Raw genomic sequence first — 21,647 nt, 5'->3', positions numbered from 1 at the left:
AGCTGCCGGCCTACACCAGAGCCACAGCAACACAGGATCCAAGCCGCGTCTGCAACCTACACCACAGCTCACGGCAACGCCAGATCTTTAACCCACTGAGCAAGGGCAGGGATCGAACCCACAACCTCAAGGTTCCTAGTTGGATTCGTTAACCATTGAGCCACGACAGCAACTCCAGGATATAATATCATTGTTAATTAACAATTTGAAAAGTATCCTATGCTTTTAAAAGCAGATTAAATCACTCACTTGTATCTTATCAATAATGTTCTCTACCTCTAAATCCTCTCACTAAGAAAACATGTAACATATCACAAAGCATAGAGCATTACCAAGCATGGAAGTTTAGTAGGTGACATGTCATTTAAACATTGTACTCTTTTCTGGAGTTTCCATCATGGCTCAGCAGAAATGAATCCGACTAGTATCCATGAGGATGCAGGTTCGATCCCTGGCCTTGCTCAGTGGGTTAAAGATCCCACCTTGCTGTGAGCTGTAGTGTAGGTTTCAGAAGCGGCTTGGATCTGGTGTTGCTGTGGCTGTGGTGTAGGCTGGTGGCTATAGCTCCAGTTCGACCCCTAATCTGGGAACCTCCATATGCTGTGGGTGGTACAGCCCTAAAAAGACTGAATAAACAAAACAAACAAATAAATAAACATAGTACTGTTCTCTGATAAATTCAACAAATTACTCTTAAATACCTCCCACAGGTCAGGACCTGTGCTTGGTTTTGAGGATCCCTATCTTGGTGGTATAATTTCAAAGATTCCATCAGAATAGCCCATTATCAGAGGTTCTGGCATTTATGTATTGGGGTTAGGGAGTAGGGTTTTTTCCTATGGTATCTTTTCCTATAGACAATTCTTTTCTCACCCCCAAATCAGACACATTTTTAAGTAGAACCCTTCCTTATCTCTATTCTGCCTATAGAACAAAATAGGCTGAAATACCACCTTAGGTGTACGCTATAAATTTTAGAGTAATACATGTTCACTGTAAAAGAAAATATTCAAACAACTCTAAACTATATAAGGTAAAAAGTGAAAGTTCTCCCCTCTAGCAAAAACCAAGCAGGAGGCATAACTCTCCCAGACTTCAGGAAATATTACAAAGCCACAGTCATCAAGACAGTGTGGTACTGGTACCAAAACAGACAGACAGACCAATGGAACAGAAGAGAGAACCCAGAAATACTACAGTCAGTTAAATTTCAACAAAGGAGGCAAGAATATAAAATAGAAAAAAGACAGTCTTTTCAGCAAGTATTGCTGGGAAACCTGGACAGCTGCATATAAATCAATGAAATTGGAAAACACCCCCACACCATGCATGAAAAAAAAACTCAAAATGGCTTAAAGACTTAAATGTAAGACAAGACACCATCAAACTCCTAGAAGAGAACATAGGCAAAACATTCTCTGATATCAACAAATGTTTTCTCAGGTCCTCCTAAAGCAACAGAAATAAAAGCAAAAATAAACCAATGGGACCTAAGCAAACTGACCAGCTTTTTCATAGCAAAGGAAACCAAAAAGAAAACAAAAAGACAACTTACAGAATGGGAGAAAATAGTTTCAAATGATGCAGCTGACAAGGGCCTAATCTCTAAAACATACAAACTTATACAACTCAACAGCAAAAAAGCCAACAACCCAACTGAAAAATGGGCAAAGGACCTGAAGAGACATTTCTCCAAGGAAGATGTACAGATGGCCAACAAACACTTGAAACAATGCTCAACATCCCTGATTATTAGAGAAATGCAAATCAAAACTACCAAGAGATACCACCTCACACCAGTCAGAATGGCTATCAATAAGTCCACACAGGCTACTACAAATGCTAGAAGTCCGACAAAAAAAAAAAAAAAAAAAAAAAAAAAAAAAAAAAAAAAAAAAAAAAAAAAAAAAATAACAAATGCTAGAGAGGGTGTGGAGAAAGGGAACCCTGCTACACTGCTGGTGAGACTGTAAATTGGTACAACCACTATGGAAAACTGTATGGAGGTACCTTAGAAATCTACACATAGAACTACCATATGATCCAGCAATCCCACTCTTGAGCATATATCAGGACAAAACTTTCCTTGGAAAAGACACATGTACCTGCATGTTCATTACAGCATTATTCACAATAGCCAAGACATGGAAACAACCCAAATGTCTATCAACAGATGAATGGATTAGGAAGATGTGGTATATATATATATATATATATATATATATATACACAATGGAATACTACTCAACCATAAAAAAGAACAAAATAATGCCACTTACAGCAATATGGATGGGACTAGAGACTCATACTAAGTGAAGTATGTCAGAAAGAGAAAGACAAATATAGTATGATATCACTTATATCTGGAATCTAATATGTGGCACAAATGAACCGTTCCACAGAAAAGAAAATCATGTACATGAAGAAGAGACTTGTGGTTGCCAAGGGGGAGGGGGAGGGAGTGGGATGGATTGGAAATTTGGGGTTAATAGATACAAACTACTGCCTTTGGAATGGATAAGCAGTGAGATCTTGCTGTATAGCACTGGCAACTACATTTAGTCACTTATGATCAAGCATGATAATGTGAGAAAAAAGAATGTATGCATGTATGTGTAACCGGGTCACCTTGCTGTATAGCTATAATGGAAAAAATAAAAATCATTATAAAATAAAATTTAAAAAAAAGAAAGTTTTCCCCTCTTTTAATGCATTATTCCAGATATACCCCTCAGAGGTGACTACTGTTTAGAATTTTATAAATATCATCCTAGAATTCTCCAAGCATATATAAATATGTGCACACAGTATACACATATGCATACACAGATGTACACATATGCAAATTTTAAGAAAGTATTTCTAAAGTAACACATGATTATGAAGAAAATTCAAATAACATGCATATAAAAATGGAATGATCATATTCAAATAGAATATTTGAGGGAGTATTTTTTTCTTTGTTTCTTTTTAGGGCTACACATGCAGCATATGGGTTCCCAAGCTAAGGGTCAAATCAGAGCTGCAGCTGTGGGCCTACTCCACAGCTTGTGGTAACACCAGATCCTTAACTCAATGAACAAGGCCAAGGAAGGAATCTGCATCCTCACAGACACTATGCAGTGTTCTTAACCCACTGAGGCACAATGGGAACTCCTGAGGGAGTATTTAAAACAAAGTAACACATGATTATGGAGAAAATGCAAATTATGTCAAAACACAAATTGGAAAATACGAAGTGAAATTTTCCCTATCCCACATTCTCACTACCCAAAGGTAATAAAAAAATGCCAAAAGTTCTTTTTGTGTGTACCCTTTGTGAAATTTTCTAAGAATACACACACACACATACACATACTTGCCCAAAATACCAATGAATATATAAAGAATATATATATGTTAATGTAGTTATCAAATATGATTCTTATTGTGAAATCAATATATACACAGGTAAGTGTTCAAAACAGCAAAGTGAACTCCCTTGCAGTCACCACCCAGGTTGAAAAGTGAAACACTGCCAGCCTCTTAGAAGCCCTCTTCACAATTCCTAATCACTACCTGCTCCTTCTCAAAGGTTTCCACTATCCTGACTTAATCAGTTTCTTGTATTTCTTTTTAATTTTACCACCTAAGCACACATCACTAAGGACTGTAAATTTTCCTGTTTTCAGATTTTTAAACAAATGTAATCATACCATAGGGGTTCTTTTGGGTCTTGCTTCTTTATTTGCAATATTTTTCTTTCCTTTTTGGCCACCCTATGGCATATGGATTTCCTGGGCCAGGGATAGATCCAAGCCACAGTTGCAACCTGTGCTACAGCTGAGGCAATGCCAGATCCTTTAACCCACTACTGTAGGCCTGGGATCAAACCTGTCCTGGTGCTGCAAAGATGCGGCCAATTCCATTGCGCAACAGTGGGAAACCCTATTTGCAATATTTATTTATTTTTAGCATCTTAGTCAATATGTAGAGAATTACCTCATCCTTTTAATTCCATGATATAGATTTAGAATTAAACAAATGCCTTATAAGTAACAAATTATTTTCACACTTTTTGGTCATTATGAATAATGTTATAAAACACATCTTGGGCACTCATTTTCAAAAATCAATTGTTTTAACTTAAAAAGTAACTTACTACTAACACAAAATGAAATGAGATAGCATGTTAATTATTTCAGATTCATTAAACAAATTTCACTTCCGATTCAATAAAATTTTAATACAGGGAGATCTTATCTTCTAAATTCTAGATTGCCTTCCAAAACTTACATTTTGCTTAGAGGCAAGGAGACATCTTTAGAGCACATTGGTATTGTTTTTTTTTTTTCAAAGAACGGTCCCTAAATTGCTAGCATCACAGTTATTAGAGAATCTCGCTAGAATGCACGTTTCTTAGCATTCACACCTTTGGAGACGGGCCTAATAAATTAGTTAGGATACAGTCTAAACTGCTATAATCAAGAGACAACAAAATATAGTGGCATCAACAGTCCAGTGTAGCCCAGGCTAGCCACTGTGGAGAAGGCAGCTGTACTTCATAAAGCTATACAGGGAGTCAAATTAATGCTGCCCTGTTGTTGCTCTGCCAACCCTTGGGTTGTGGCTTTGCTTGCATAGGAGAAGCTGGTCCCTGACCATGTTAACAGACTATCACTTTTCTCAGCAGAGGGAAGGGGAAACCAAGGAAGTAGAAAGCAAACAATTCATCAGGAAGTACAGAAGTTGTGCACATTCCATTGCCAGAAATATATGGCCACAGCCAGTTGCAAGGCATGCGGGGAACATGTGGTTTCTGACCCTACTGACCATGTGCCCTCTTAACACTGGCAAGGGGCAGGGTTTAATTACCAAGAGGACGAAGAGGATGGATATGGGGGACAATTAGCAGCACCTATGCATCTTCACTGTTAGTCAATCCAAATCCTTTGTCCCCACGGTGTGACCAATCTCTAAGCCGGAAAAATGTTCTTTTATATCTGTTTCAATGTCACTTCTCCCAAGTACCTCTGGAACTTCATGGGCTATCTACACTTACTGAGAATACCAGCAATCAATAAAAAATAACAGCCCATATTAATGAAGTGCTAACTATGTGCCAAGAACCTTAAATGAATTAATTCATTGAATCCTTACAATAAGCTTAAGAGGGAAGTACTATTACCACCCTTCCTTACAGATAAGAAAACTATAACTTAAGGAAGTGCCTTCCCCAAGCTGTAAAATTAGTCTGTAATTCGTATGAATTGAGACTTGAACCCAAAATCTATGTGCTTAACCTTAGTCTGTACAATGAAGGGTTACATTTAAAAGAACATCTATCAGAGATCCCGTCATGGCTCAGTGGAAATGAATATGATTAGCATCCATGAGAATGTGAGTTCTATCCTTTGATCCCTGGCCTCGATCAGTGGGTTAAGGATTCAGTGTTGTCCTGAGCTGCAGCTCAGATCCCATGTTGCTGTGGCTGTGGTGTAGGCTGGCAGCTGTAGTTCCCATTCAACCCCTAGCCTAGGAACTTCCATAGGCCCAGAGTGTGGCCCTAAAAAGCAAACAAAACAAAACAAAACAAAATCTTTAAGAATTTATATATGTTCAATATAGAAGTCATTGAGATCAATAATTTGGATAAAAAGAAGCAAGATTTGGGGGAACTGTTAGAAGAGGCACACAAGACTGACCCATTAATATCAGGATATTATCCCCATTAACATTAGGATTAGTGGAGCTCCCGTCGTGGCTCAGTGGTTAATGAATCCCACTAGGAACCCTGAGGTTGAGGGTTCGATCCCTGGCCTTGCTCAGTGGGTTAAGGATCTGGCATTGCCATGAACTGTGATGTAGATTGCAGACACGGCTAGGATCCTGCGTTGCTGTGGCTGTGGCGTAGGCCAGCAGCTACAGCTCCAATTCAACCCCTCGCCTGGGAACCTCCATATGCTGTGGGAGCGGCCCAAGAAATGGAAAAAAAAAAAAAATTAGGATTAGTATCCTAATATTAATGATACTATTGATTGACACAGAGCATTTACACTCTGCAAGGCACTATTCTATGTGCTTCACCCTTGTACCAAGCCTGATTAGAGTTAGGTCCTCTAATCAATCATCTTCAGTTTATAGATAAGAAAACTGGGGCACAGAGATGTTAAGTCACTTAGCCAAGGTCACACAACTGATAAGAGTAATGTGCTTAACCACTAGCCTATACCACCAACATACAAAGAGAAGCAGGCATAGTCTCTTGGGACTGCTGATAGTTATGAGTCATATTGACCAAAGTTCTAATAGACATTGCCTTTTTACAGGGCATTTCTTAGGTAACAAGTTTTAGTTTATGAGTGAAGTTAAAGCTCTCTGATGCACAGATAAAGCAATTAGCAAGTCCTCTAAACTTGATGATGAAAAACATCTTACTTCATCATTATCAATTAATATTTATCAATTTCTACACTAAATCCTGGAGATATAGTGGATGTATTGCATTCTTATTTTTCATCATAGCTCCTTTAAGTAAAATGATTTCCCAAAATTTGCATTTGACCTTTGTCATGCAAGGCACACTTCAGAATGATCGGAGGACACTAGGACAAGGAATGTTGTATTTCCGTCTAATGACCAGTGTTGTTTTTGCCCCCAAGCTTCATCTTACCTCTCATTGCTTCAGTGCACTTGGAACTGCCAAGCTCATGGTCTGCTGCATTCTAGAAACAATTCTCACTAAAAGAAAAAAGAATAGGCATTATTATTATATGAATTATTAAGAATATCAGTGTACTGTATACATCTTTGGAGGGCATGAATTAAAGGGGTAGCATGAGGAAGTTTCCCTGTGGTGAGAGAACAGTTCTTGATTGTGGTGGTAGGTACACAAATGTTTACATGAAATGAAACTACATCCTGCAGCAACATAAGGTTTACTTGTCTCCTCTCTCTTTTTTTTTTTTTTTTTTTTTTTTGGTAACACCTATGGCATATGGATGTTCCTGGGTCAGGGACTGAATCCCAGCCACAGCTGTGACCTATGCCACGAGGGCAGCAACACCAGATCTTTAACCCACTGTGCCAGGCCGGGAGTTGAACTGGCACCACCAGAGACAAGCCAGATCATTAGCCCACTGCGCCACAGGAGGAACTCCTTGTCCCTCTCTTTAAAGGCTTTCCCAAATGGAAAATTTCAGCCAGCAACAAGAACTATTAGCACAGCTCTCCCTGGTCTTTGTGTTCATACCTACTAGTACCCAGGTGTGCTTTCATGTTTTCTACAGTTTACTTTTTATTTTTTAAGGCAACATCAATGGCATATGGAAGTTCTTGGCCAGTTCTCGAGCCACAGCTGTCGCAACGTCAGGATCAGTTACTCCACTGCCCCAGGGATCTAACCAACTCCTCCACAGTGACCCAAGCAGATGCAGTCAGATTCTTAACCCACAGTACCACAGCAGGAACTCCCATATTTTCTACATTTTAAAACAGAAGAATAAGAGTTCTCTGGTGACTCATCAGGTTAAGGATCCAGTGTTGTCACTGCTGTGGTGTAGGTTCAGTCCCTGGCCCTGTAACTTTTGCATGCCATGCCTTTTTCATGCTAGGCTACTTTTACAAATTAAAATCCCTAAGTGGTAGAATATGGGTGGCGGGGGTGGGGTGGTGGGGAGTAGTATTTTGAAGAAAATCTGGGAAGAGAGAGAGAAAGGATTTAAGGGTGTAGAAGCTATATTTATATTCCTATATGCTTAGTTCTTCCTTAATTCACTTATAAAATAATTACTCATTGGACCACTCTAAAAGGCCACTAATGAACTTAAGCCAATTCCCTCTGAAGCATTTTTGAGATACTGCACTTTTTCTAAAAATAAATTTAAATCATGGCCTTTTTCAACTCTTCCCCATAAATAATTTATGAATAAAAAACACATGGAAGTTTCTATTGTGGCTCAGTGGCAATGAGACTGACTAGTATCCATGAGCATACAGGTTCCATCCCTGGCCTTGCTCAGTGGGTTAAGGATCCAGTGTTGCCATGACCTGTGGTGTAGGTTGCAGATGCAGCTAGGATCTTATATTTCTGTGGCTATAGTGTAGGCTGGGAGCTGCAGCTCCAATTCGACCCCTAGCCTGAAAACTTCCATATGTCACAGGTGCGGCCCTAAAAAGAAAAAGAAAAAAAAATAACACACATTATTTATTCTTCATTATCTTGTTTCTCTACCCCACCTGGGCAGTGTCAGTCTTCCTTTTACTTATAACCTTTATCTTGAACTTATAAATTATTAATTAGCATTTTTCATGTATAACTGAAGAGAAAGCAAAAGTTTTAAAGTTATTATGTCTTGCAAGGTGCTCTTAGTGAGTTTGTTTGTATTTTTTTTTTTATGGCTGTACCTGAAGCATATGGAAATTCCCAGGCAAGGGGCTGAATCAGAGTTGTAGCTGCCAGCCTACACCACAGCCACACAGGATCCTAGCCACATCTGTGACCCACACCATAGCTCATGGCAACACCGGATCCTTAACCTCCAGAGTGAGGCCAGGAATCAAACCCTCATCCTCATGGCTACTACTCAGATTCATAACCTGCTGAGCCACAATGGGAACTCCCTCAGTGAGTTTAATGTAATCTGTAGTATGACCTCAATTTTAATCTCTGAATATATATAATTACAGCTGGGAGGAGCTGGTATATAAAATTCTTAGTAATGGTTTTTTTAGGGTATGGAATTATAGGTGATTTTAGTTTTCTTCTTTCTATTTCTCTGTATTTTCTCAGTTTGTCTGCAGTGAACATTCTAGCGGACATTAACAGCATTCCATGACAGGGCTCTAATACCTCTGATGCTCATTATTCTTTAATATGAACTACTTGGATTTTTTTCAGAAACGTACTTTGATCTTTTGGGTGCTGCCACCAGTTCACTAACAGGAGTGATAAAGCTAAGTGTGAACTTCCCACATTTAAAAGAGTGCTAATTCATTCAACAGCCCAATTAAGTCGCCACCTGATAACCAAATTCATTGCAAGGTATCAGACTCCAAACACCCTATTAATTAACTCTTCTGCTCTACATGAGCATACATATCCTGACTTTGTTAACTGAATCATGAAGTTTGTTTTTTTAAAACCAGCGATTTCCATATTATGTTGAAGGACAGTGAGTTGAAATAGCCTAAAAACTCATTATATTTTCAATTGAAAAACTCCTTGACTTAGAATTATGGGGACTTCACCATAATAAAGTATATTCAGTGTACACATACTAAATAATTATAGCTGTTTATTTGTCCTATTTCAACAGTTCTCAAATAACTTCTGTCTTCCCACAGTACTTTCTAGACAGAATTTAAACTATAAAATAGAAAGACAGGAAGCATAAGCATATAAGTTGGTACAACTGCTAATTAGACTAGACATTGGGAATAATCCAGCCCAGTGGTTCCCAATCCTCACTGGAACTTTGAGTCACCCAGCGTTTTTTAAAATATACAGATGCCTGAGCCCTATCACAGATCAACTGAATCAGGTTCTTAGGGTGGGGCTTGGGCATGGATAATTTTATAAACTAGTCACCTTTCTAAGCACTTTTACACCATCATTTAATACACCACCTCATGACATGTGTATTATTATCTTCTCAATTTTACTTGTGAGGAACTGAGGCTTAAGGAGGCAAACAGAAGTAAGTGGCAGATCCAGGATCAATCCAGACTGCATCACAGCCTGCATTATGCTATGCAGTTTCACAATCCTTCAAGCTATCTTCACAGAGATTGGAATATTGCCATATAACTCTTAGCCAGGATATATGCATTCAGAAGATATAGTCAGAAATGAATAAATGCAGAAAATGTAGACTGATTTTACAGAGAGCTAAAGGCAACAGTAAAATAGAAATGAAAGAAATTTTACAAAAGATACCCTCAAACAATGAAAATCAAGAGAGCATGGGAGTGCCATCGTGGCTCAGTGGTTAATGAATCCGACTAGGAACCATGAGGTTGTGGGTTTGATCCCTGGCCTTGCTCAGTGGGTTAAGGATCCGGCATTGCCGTGAGCTGTGGTGTAAGTCGAAGACATGGCTCAGATCCCACGTTGCTGTGGCTCTGGTGTAGGCCGGCAGCTACAGCTCCAATTAGACCCCTAGCCTGGGAACCTCCATATGCCACGGGAGTGGCCCTAGAAAAGGCAAAAAGACAAAAAAAAAAAAAAAAGAGAGAGAGAGAGAGAGAGAGAGAGAGAGAGAGCATGGTCTGAGGAGTTCCCTTGTGGTACAGTGGGTTAAGGATCCGGGTCATTGCTGCCATAAAAGTTTGATCTCTGGCCCTGGGAACTTCACATGCTGTGGGGCATGGCCAAAAAAAAAAGAAAAAGAGAGAGAGAGAGAGCATGGTCTGGCTGATAGCGATCAGGATTGTGTTATCATTTATTGAGAGATTAAGCAACTTGCCCAGGACCACACAAGTAGTAAGTGATAGAGCAGGGATCTGAATTGAGGAAATGTGGCAACCAAACCCAAGCGACTGGAAAAGAGGGGATGAGAAAACCAATCCAACTTAATGATCAAACTCACAAATATTTATCTAGGCCAAGTGTATAAAATGAAGCCTTCTTCCTCAACCTAAACTTGATTATCAATATCATCTGGTTTTGAATAAAATGCATATGAGAAAAATCAAAACTCCCTTAAGAACCTGACAATTAAGTGGGGGAGTTACAGTAGAAGCAAGATGAGATTCAGAAATTAGGTAAAGTGGGTTAAAAATAGGACTACAGCAGCTCAGGTTGTTGTGAAGGTATGGGTCTGATCTCCAGCCTGGTGCCTCCAGCCTGGTTGGCATTGTTGTAGCTGCGTCTCAGATAGAGGCTGCAGCTTGGATTCAATCCCTGGCCGGGAAAACTTCCATATACCAGGGTTCGCCAATAAAAAAAATTACATAAGAAGTGAGATTGGATGTTCTTTAAAGTACCTTCCAACTGGTGAGGATTCTATGAATCTCTTTGCCTTATCAAAGTTTTGCTTTGAAAAATTAGAAAAGCTTCATAAGATACTAAACAAACCACAAGCACAGGGCTTCCAAGGAGAGAAAAGAACCTCTGCCTTAGGTGTTCTAACTCTGCATGAATTTGAACACCAAGTCAGCAAATCTGATTCCTTTTGTTAAGTATAGGAAGAACCAATTTAAATTGTATCATATTCAACTGTACAGTTGCTTTGAGTCCAGAAACTACTTGCATTGTAGAAACTAGAAATTCTCCTTCTTACCTAAATATCAATAAAGGGAGGCGAAAACCCTAACCAAAATATATTTAAGCTGTTCATGTGAGCAGATGGAAAGGATGCAGTGCTAGTTCTACAGAATACCTGATGGAGAATCTGGAGTTTGACTGCTTGTCTTCGATGGCATTTTCAAATTACTTTTAAAAGTAGGTCATATGTGCCTGCCCAAATTAGAAGACAATTCTCAAAGGACTACTGCTATGTTTTGAGAAATCTCTTTTGGAGCACAGGCAGCCTTGTCCCCAGAAAGGATTATTTGTAACAATCCTATCTTGCCTCCAACAGGACCAGAATGGGGTGGAGACACAGGATTCAACACCCTCTGGCTATTGTCTAGGGACCAATTACTATAGTCACAGCTAACTTAATGGGATCCTGAGTAATATCATTAAGGGCACAGTAGGCAATAAATGATTACAAAAAACCTTGTGAAATTCCCTAGGTATCTATGCCTAGTCTAACTCCCTTATCTAATACCATCTATGGATGCACAGATGACCTGGAAATGGAAACTAATAACTTCTAATTGAAAGAAATCTAACTTAAGCTTCTGTATACTGTTTATTGCATGATATATCTTAGTTCACACCTAGGGAATCTAAACTAGTTACTGTTAATCTCTTTGGAACTCTGACCTAACTCAGTCATTAGGTTTCATAATGCCTACTTGTGCTAAGTGAAATAGTATTTTAAAAACTCAGTTGAGGGAAAATAGTTTTTGTTGGGAGAATTTTACAACTTCTTAAGAGATGACTCAGGATGCCAAATGGAGTGAAGTTGTTGTTAAAATGCAGATTCTTGGCCACTTCCCAAACCTGCTAAATCCAAACCTTCAGGGCTAGAGCCTAGGGACCTAAATGTAAACAAGCTCCCTGGGGGATCCTTATGTACTTTAAAGTTTGAAAATTTCTGCCCTAGGTTATCGCCAAACCAAAACTAAAAATCACCTGTTACTACATAACGCTATAAAATGTTGAGGAATTCCCATTGTGGCTCAGTGGAAATGAATCCAACTAGGAACCATGAGGTTTCGGGTTTGAGCCCTGGCCTTGTTCAGTGGGTTAAGGATCTGGCGTTGCCGTGAGCTGTGGTGTAGGTCACAGACGCGGCTTGGGTCCTGTGTTGCTATGGCTATGGTGTGGGCCAGCAGCTGTAGCTCCAATTAGACCCCTGGCCTGGGAACTTCCATGTGCTGTAGGTGTGGCCCTAAAAAGCAAAAATAAATAAATAAATAAAAATAAAAAATATAAAATGTTGAACTTTTGGCACAACTTTAATTGGCTATAGGAAATCAGCACTTCTCAGTATTATAAAAATTCCTGTTACAATGTGACTTTCTCATATTTAGTGGCATGATTCAGCACGTAGCATAGATGCCACACAGCATTACTATAGAAATCTGGTCCATCCTGTTCAAGGCTGCTCCCCACCCCTTAACTGGTACTATGATTGGTATGTCCTGAACTTAATCACTGTCTTTCTCCTTTATCATATAAGCTCTCTCATCTTCTCTGAAGTAAAACCAATGTTAATTGGGAGTATCACATAAAAACCAGTATACTTTTCCCCTAAAAATATTTTAGATTTTTTATTTTTCTTTTCAGTGTATTTAATGACTGAATAGCACCATAACTTGTCTCTATGGGGGCAAGCCTCTTTGACCTCCTAATATTCTGCTTTTACATGGTATTCAAAAGTCTGTCTGAGCTAACACAATGACAAACAAACCTCAAGGATGAAATTGGCTTCTGCAGCCCAAGAGAAAGACCATGCCTCAAGGGATATGAGGCTAACGTCTCAGGCACATGAGAATTATTTTAACAAATCCAAAATGTAATCCTGTCCCGGGCAAAGAATTTTTTTTGCCTTTCAGAGAATATCAGAAGCCTGAAAATTTGTAAAACTATTAAAGAACTGGTAATGGCAAGAAACTTTTTTTTAATGGAAGTTTCCATGCTTGTTTGTTTTCCGGGAAGAAATAATAGCCAGCACAAACATTTGATGAAAACAACATTTATCTATCTAACTGAGCTCACACAGAAAATTGGAATGTACCTGTCAAAAAAAAAAAAAAAAAAAATAGGCACTAGAAATCAAACCTCTTTCACAAAGAAAATTCTCCCAATCAGACATCATTCAGCCTGGCTCCATTAGCGTCACTTCTCAAAAAGCAGAATTCTTAAATGGTATGAATCATAACAGCTGGCTTCCACCAACTGCCACTCCACAAGACAGGAAGCTGGTTGTCAATGGGTGGTAGGGTGTCACTGTCCAGGCAGCTCTGGCTGATGGTGGTGGGACCTGTGAAAGGAGCGGAAGCCCATCAAAGGAATTTTTTGCAGGTAGTAGCTTAGTAAATGATTCTTTTGCAAATTTTTTGCATTTTGACTATGATGCAAAAAAAGCTCTAGTAAATGTAATAGTCCACAGGGGTCTTTTTCTATCAGGGAAGGGATATAGGAAGTATGACTACAGTCCATTTTGCATTTATAATCAATATATAAACTAAATGGGAGTTCCCGTCGTGGCTCAGTGGTTAACGAATCTGACTAGGAACCATGAGGCTGCAGGTTTAATCCCTGGCCTTGCTCAGTGGGGTAAGGATCCGGCATTGCCGTAAGCTGTGGTGTAGGTCGAAGATGCAGCTGGGATCCCACATTGCTGTGGCTGTGGTATAGGCCGGCGGCTACAGCTCTGATTAGACCCCTAGCCTGGGAACCTCCATATGCCACGGGAGCGGCCCTAGAAAAGGCAAAAAGACCAAAAAAAAAAAAAAAAAAAAAAAAAAAAAAAAAAAAATATATATATATATATATATATAAACTAAATGAAGACAGAGCACATTGGAATTACTGAGAAATAATCCATTTGCTTGGATAATAAGATTAAAAAGGAAATTCATTAGAATGCTACAGAAAATTTGTTTCTTTCTTGCAGAGATATTTAAAGTTAATTCTATAGGAGTTCCCATGTGGGGTAGCAGGTTAAGGATCCAGTGGCACTGTCTCTGCAGGGCTCAGGTCTCTGTTGAGGCAAGGGTTTGATCCCTGGCCTGGCACAATGGGTTAAGGATCCTGCATCACTGCAGCTGTGGTGTAGGTCACGGCTATGGCTCAGATTCAACCCCTGGACAGGAACTTCCATATGCCACAGGTGTGGCCAAAAATAAATAAATAAATAAATAAAGTTAATTCTATAAAGCTATAACAATCATGAAAATGTATGGTATTGGCAAAAGGATAGACACATGATCTTTATTAAATAGAGTCCAGAAATAGACCCATATAAATACTATGGCCAATTGATTTCTGACATAGATGCAAAGGCAATTCAAGGGAGAAAAGACCACCTTTTTAACAAATGGTGTAAATATGTACACACACACAAAAATGAACCTAGATACTTATTTCACATCTTTTACAAAAATTAACTTGAAATATGACACAGACTTAAATGTAAATGTAAAACATTTAAGGAAAACATGGAAAATTTTTGTGACTTCGAGCTAGACAAAGAGTTCCTAGATATAACACCAAAAGCACTACCTTAAAAAAAAATTGATAAGTTGGACTTTACTAAAATTAAAAACTTTTTTTTCTCTACAGAACAATACATTTTGCTCAGTAAAAGATACTTCAAATGAATTAAAAAATAAGCCAGAGGCTGTGGGGAAAATTTATCTGCAAATCACATATCTGACAAAGAACTTGTATCTAAATTATATAAAGAATTTTCAAACCTCAACAATAAGAAGACAACTCAATTTAAAAACCTGACCAAAAATCTAAAAGGCCCTTCAACAAAGAAGATATAAGAATGACAAATAAGCATACAAAAAAGGTATCCTACATTATTATCTTTAGGGAAATTCAAACTAAAACCACAATGAGACACTAATATGCATCCCGTAAAATGACTAAAATTAAAAACAAAACCCAAAAAGTTGACAATACAAAGCATCGGTAAGTACACGGAGAAACCCATACTCTCAAAAAAAAAAAAAAAAAAAAAAAAGTGGGATCGCCACTTAGGCAAAGAGTTTTCTAATTCTGTAACTATTCTATCCTGGAAGGGTCATGTTGGTACTTAAAACTCCCAAAATCCACTGCAACAGCAAAAGCTTCTAAAGAGTAGGCCATAACAGATCAAAAAATCAAATATGATACCTTAATAAATGGCTGACTGAAAACAAGTGTGATCAGGACAACTGCAATTCCAATTCTCTAAGTAAAAACAGAAAATCATCTCTGTTCATATGTATGATATATATACTTTCTATTTCTTGCGATATTATGTTCTGGAAACCATGTTATAAAGTGGGTGGTATTTTCCCATGGGAAAAAGTGAGATCATTGGGGATTGTGTTTTTGACCGAAGACTCATCAAATAAATCATATATATGAACAACATGCAACAAAAGCAAAAATATCACAACTGTAAATACTTATAATTTAAAATCATAAGATAAGCACTTTCAAATGGGCACCAATGCACATATTTATTATACCAAGTATTCCAACATATCACAAATTATCTATACCATACATCAAAACAGAATTAGCTTTCATAAATCTCATTGAAATCAATATGCTAGCTATCATAAACCAAAGTGGAATGGATCATTTTATTTACCTTCTAACTATTTAATAGAACATTTGGTATTTATGTGGAAGGAGTGATTCCAATGACTTAACTCTGGCTTTCAAGACCAAAAACAAAACCAACTCCCAACTGGTCTCCAAAAGTAGAACCAACTATTACTTTATTCTTTTTTTTTTTTTTTTTTTTTTTTTTTTGTCTTTTGTCTTTTTAGTGCCGCACCTGAGGGACATGTAGGTTCCCAGGCTAGGGGTCTAATCAGAGCTGTAGCCGCCGGTCTACACCACAACCACAGCAATGCCAGATCCAAGACGTATCTGCGACCTACACTACAGCTCACGGCAACATGGATCTTTAACCCACTGAGCGAGGCCAGGGATCGAACCCCAAACCTCATGGTTCCTCGTCAGAGTCATTTCCATTGCACCATGACTGGAAGCCCACTTTCTTCTTAATTTTACTGCAACAACCTGACACATTCAGTATAATTCCTTAGAGGTACAACCATGTTCAAAGACAGAAGTGCTAAATTTGGAAAAGAAAATTTTAGGTTCTAACCAAGCTTTGTTACTTACTAACTAGGTGATACATAGCCTCTCTGAGCTTCATTACCTTAAAGGTAAAATGAGTATGAAACAATGACTACCTCATAGTGTAGAGAGAAAATTCAAAGAGATAATATATCTTATTTGTTTTTAAAATGCAAAGCCCTATCTGGAATAAGCTATGATTAATTATTCAATATTGTTCTTGATGTTGATGGCATTTGGTCCACTATTAGCATGCTTTAAAGTGAAAAGCTGAGCAGATATTTTGAGCCCTCTAGTCCTTCTACCGCCTCAGTTTACTTAGAAATACATGTGCTTCTTTTCAGTACAAAACAGCATGGAAAGAGTAAGAGTTGTGAGGTCTCTTTTTACCACTCCTCTCATTCTCAAGAGTTTATCTGACACTTTTCTGGGCACTTTGCACTCTATTGAAAAGCCATGAAAACAATTATCATGTGGGAGAAAGGGACACTTCGGTCCCCATATTGTGCAATTCTGTGGACAGGATATTTTTTTCAATCAGTACAGAAGGAAAGAATTTTCTCAGTGTGCAGAGAATTAAGCCTGAGCCTTTTTGCTTTCAAAGGACATATAACTTCATAGAGACTGCTCTTCAAGTGGGGAAAGATAAGAACGAAGAAGGAAAGAAGCCCCGAAAGGTATCAGTCAAGACTGGATACCTGTCTTAGGAAGCCAAAATTGTATTTTCCATACATCTGAAAGAAAGAGAGAGAACCCTACCTCCTTCACCTTCTACAAAGCACCACTGAGAGAAAGAAGGAATTTGAACTGAAGAAGGATGTGAGAGGGTTTAGCAGGAGGGGGTGCTTTTCTTCCTCCCAGATTACAAATTTTGAAAAGAACCAGGGGGTTCCTAGAGGAGTGAAGAACTTTGGAGACTAAGAGAGTGCAGAGTTAGTAGGCTAGAGCTAGGACACCTTCCCCCAAGGTTGAGAAGGGGCAGAGGCTGCCAGTTCCAGGACGGGTACATTCCAAATCCACTGTTTTTTCAACTTCCCAGGACAGTACGTACTTGGATAGATGAGTTAGGCCTAGTACCCTAGTTCCCAAAGGAGCTATACCTTTCAGGAAATCATGTAGACAATCATCATGAATGTTTCAGTGCCAAATAGTGACTAGGGAAGTTTCAGCCTCCCTTCTCATAATCTTTATCAATGCCACCCTCAACCCCACCACCGAATAAGCACATAATCTAAGTAAAACCAGTATGTTTGCTATGTAAACACAGTTGTTTTTTTTGTTTATTTGTTTTGTCTTTTTTTTGCTATTTCTTGGGCTGCTCCCGCGGCATATAGAGGTTCCCAGGCTAGGGGTCGAATGGGAGCTGTAGCCACCGGCCTACACCAGAGTCACAGCAACTCGGGATCCGAGCCGCGTCTGCAACCTACACCACAGCTCCTGGCAACGCCGGATCGTTAACCCACTGAGCAAGGGCAGGGACCGAACCTGCAACCTCATGGTTCCTAGTCGGATTCGTTAACCACTGCGCCACGACGGGAACTCCGTAAATACAGTTTTAACTCAGGTCCCCTGGTTCCTTCCATCTAGACTGCACCTAATCCCAAACCTTCCTAAAGGGAAATTCTCAAGAATAAACTATATATTGGAGTTCCCGTCATGGCACAGTGGTTAACGAATCCGACTAGGAACCATGAGGTTGCAGGTTCGATCCCTGGCCTTGCTCAATGGGTTAACGATCCGGCGTGGCCATGAGCTGTGGTGTAGGTTGCAGACTTGGCTCGGATCCCATGTTGCTCTAGTGTGGCTGGTGGCTACAGCTCTGATTTGACCCCTAGCCTGGGAACCTCCATATGCTGCAGGAGAGGCCCAAGAAATGGCAAAAAGACAAAAAAAAAAAAAAAAAAAAAAAAAAAAAAAAAGCTATATCACTCAATCATACAGTGAAATGGGGGCTCAGAGACAGATTTGGATGATGATAATAAATAATGCAATGTGACATGTCTTACACTTAAAATGGAATAGAGTAAAAAATAATCCCACATGATAGAACAATTGTTCAGCTTAAAAATCTGTGTTTTGGCAACGCATATTTACATTCCCCCATAAGTATTTCACTTTTATTTTCTGTAAATATTTAGTAAAGTTCCTTTAAAAGCATCTACTTCAGTTGTGTCCAAGGAAAGGAGATTTTTGAAGAGGGCTGGACAAAGTCTCGAAAGAAGAGCAACATAATGGTATAGGGTCAAACATGATGGGGGCAGGAGACATCAGGGAGAGAGAATTTCAAAGGAAAAGAAATTCCACCTGGAAATTCCAAAGAGCTTCTCTGCTCTCTAACTCTATAAATTTCTGTGTGCTCTTTTCATAACAGAAGCCACTGCCTGGTATTAAGACATTAGTAGAAACTGTTTTACAAATGGCTTTAAGAAATATCTCACAAAACTCCTAAGACATGTTATGAGACAGAATGGCCTTCAGCACTGGAAATCACTCAAGCAGAGACTGAAAACTAGAAAGCTGTAGGCTAACTCAGGCTCAGGGACTTTTTTAATGTCCACCAAATGTTTACTGAAATTTTTAGGTAAGTGCCAACAGATAAAAATCAGAGAGCTCATGTAAAAATCTTTGATTTACAGCTTTTCTTGAAAAATGAGAAGATCACCTGGAACAATCAACCAGACCAGGAAATCACTGAACCCTGTAAACACTCCCTGCTTACCACAGGCCAGCACCTTTGTCCCTGTGGCATAGTATCTGGGCTGCTTTAATCGTTTCAGGTCCTAATGGTCCCTGAAGCCATCTGAATTGGTGACCTCAGCTCCAAAGGAGAAGTGAGAAATGGCCATTAAATACGTGGCAACTTGGAATGAGGGGTGGCCTAGCACTTAAAGGCCAGGGAAGGCCCTGATGTTGTTCACACAACCCCTGTCTGCATTGCACACTAGACATCAGAGATGGAGCTGGCCCCAAACCAGGTTACTTCCTTTTTGCCTTTTTCTTGCCCTGAATTATCATATAAGACAGAATTTCTTCTCAGTTATTAAATCCAAACAATAGCTGCTCAGTGTAGTGACCAGACAAACACTTCCAAGAGTCGATTCAGACCTGGCCTCTCCTGGTTGTAATAGGTTATGCAGGTTGCCTTTAAATTAACAGTATCTCACTTTCTTCATTCATATACTGAATGAGTTCAGCCAGAATAATCATTAAGATCACTTTTAATTGGCCTCCATCTATAGCACCTCTACTTATCTAGAATCTATTCAACCCTCAAGAAATGTTCAAGTTCTACACATCCACAAAACATCTCCAGAGAGTGATGATGTTTTCTCTGAAGTTTTAAGCTCATCACCACTACCACCCAAATTAGCATTTACTAATTTCTTTTTTCTGTTTTTTTAGGGCCTGCATATGGAAGTTCCCAGGATAGGGGTTAAATCAGAGTGTAGCTGCTGGCTTCCATCAGAGCCACAGCAACACAGAATCTGAGTAGCATCTGCGACCTACACTACAGATCATGGCACTGGCAGATCCTTAACCTCCTGAGTGAGGCCAGGGACAGAAACCACATCCTCATGGATACTACTCAGGTTTGTTACCCCTGAGCCACAATGGGAACTCCAACACTTACTAATTTTCCAGTCACCCTCCTTTGGATTTTTTGGTTCATTCCCCATATTCAAACAGAAAATCCCTTAAAATAAGAGACTGCTGTTTAAGTTTTAAATCTTTCACAGCATTTTACATTTATTTAGCATTCAGTAAGTGTTTGTTAAACTGAATAATGACAGAACATATCTATAAAATGGCAAGCTTCCCAAAGAGCACCTTTCATCAACTCCGTGAATTATCCTTATCAGTATCACAACTTGCCTGTTTGATTCAGGCAGGCATAATATGTACTATGCACTGAAGAGACACACAACTAGATTACCCTATTACTTTGTACACGGTCATGGCTTCCTTCCATAGTTGAAATGTTCGAAAGGGGAAAAATACAAACAAACAATAACTCGCTACAATAATATATTACTCAAAGATTAGGTTACTCACTAAAACAGGGCACGAGAAAACTTTTCCAACCACAATTAAGAAAAGAAATTCTATTAAGGGGCTACAGGTCAGACATTTGAAAACTAGAATGAAAACCACCCTTGCTCCTCCCCCACCCCTTGGATGTCATCAGAAGTTCTGAGTAAGAGGAGGCCAAGTGTAGATGCCATGTGGGTGGGGATTTACCCATCTTCATCAGAAAAGCAATGGGATACAGGTTTTACTTGTTCTGGTCAAACTCCCCCCCACCCCCGCCCCCCAAATAATTAAAGCTTTAGATATGTGGTCACACCTTCCCTATCAGTGTAAAGCAAACAGCAGAAAAGAATAATTCAAGTATAAAATTACTTCTCAAATTTGTGATTGCCTTAATTTTTTCAATGAATTTAAGATAACACTCTAGTAAAGTAAATTAACAAGTGTTAATCATGTTTAACTGCTAGCCAAATCTACTGGATTGAAATAAAGTCAGATTTAAAAATGCTCTCCTGTGATGCCACAACCCTTAATGCAGGCGTTTCCACTTAACTCATATACTATTGGAAGGAGAATTCCTTCCGTAATTTGTATTATGCACTTAAAATGCTTGAGGGTCCGAGTCAAGAGGTAATGTAGATTTAGGCTGGAGTATTTATTAAGGGGGCTGAGGAAATCATGATAAACTCCCACTTTCTGGAAAATCATAGCTCTATCCAATTGAAACGTATGGGAAATACTAATTAAGTACCTATAAATTTTTCTGGGGAATCCTTATAAAACGCAACAAGGTTTTACAATCTGAGGGAAACAACAACCGTCTCAATTTTTTTAAAGTAATTTTCAAAAAACTGCCTTGCAACAATTTCAAGACTTTTAACGGTTTGTTTTCCTCCGGTGTTTCTGATCACCCAGTTAATTCATCCTCTCTGACTGGAAGCCTGTGTCGGTCCATCCACACGCAGCCTGAAGAGGGCGGTGATTAGGCTCCTTGGTTTAGCCACGCCTACACGCGGAGCATCGCGAGGAATGGAAAGCACGTCCAGCCTCCGCACCCCCTCACACACCCATCTCCTCCACCTAACATCAATTGCTTAAACTCTAGCAAGGTTCTCCTACATCCCTGTCAAATGAAATGGACAGAACCCAAACGAACCAGAGAACCATGTCCATGCTTCTCTTAATTTAGGTCAAGGACACTTATACCCTTCTA

General features: G+C 39.1%; 1 long non-coding RNA gene across 1 annotated transcript in view; it reads right to left on the bottom strand.

The window, feature by feature from the left end:
• The window catches only part of LOC106508433, a 661,471-nt gene that overhangs the window by 639,121 nt on the left and 703 nt on the right, over positions 1 to 21,647 (bottom strand). The window contains exons 2-3 of the long non-coding RNA XR_002342060.1: positions 13,376 to 13,577; positions 6,653 to 6,720 (exon numbers count right to left, since the gene is read on the bottom strand). This is a non-coding gene — a long non-coding RNA (uncharacterized LOC106508433). The remainder of the gene's footprint in view (positions 1 to 6,652; positions 6,721 to 13,375; positions 13,578 to 21,647) is intronic.

This window comes from Sus scrofa, chromosome 2 (genome assembly GCF_000003025.6).
Source record: "Sus scrofa isolate TJ Tabasco breed Duroc chromosome 2, Sscrofa11.1, whole genome shotgun sequence".
NCBI classification, from domain to species: Eukaryota; Metazoa; Chordata; class Mammalia; order Artiodactyla; family Suidae; genus Sus; species Sus scrofa.
The sequence above is the reverse complement of the archived record's forward strand: the minus strand, read 5'-3'. Positions and strand labels throughout refer to the sequence as shown.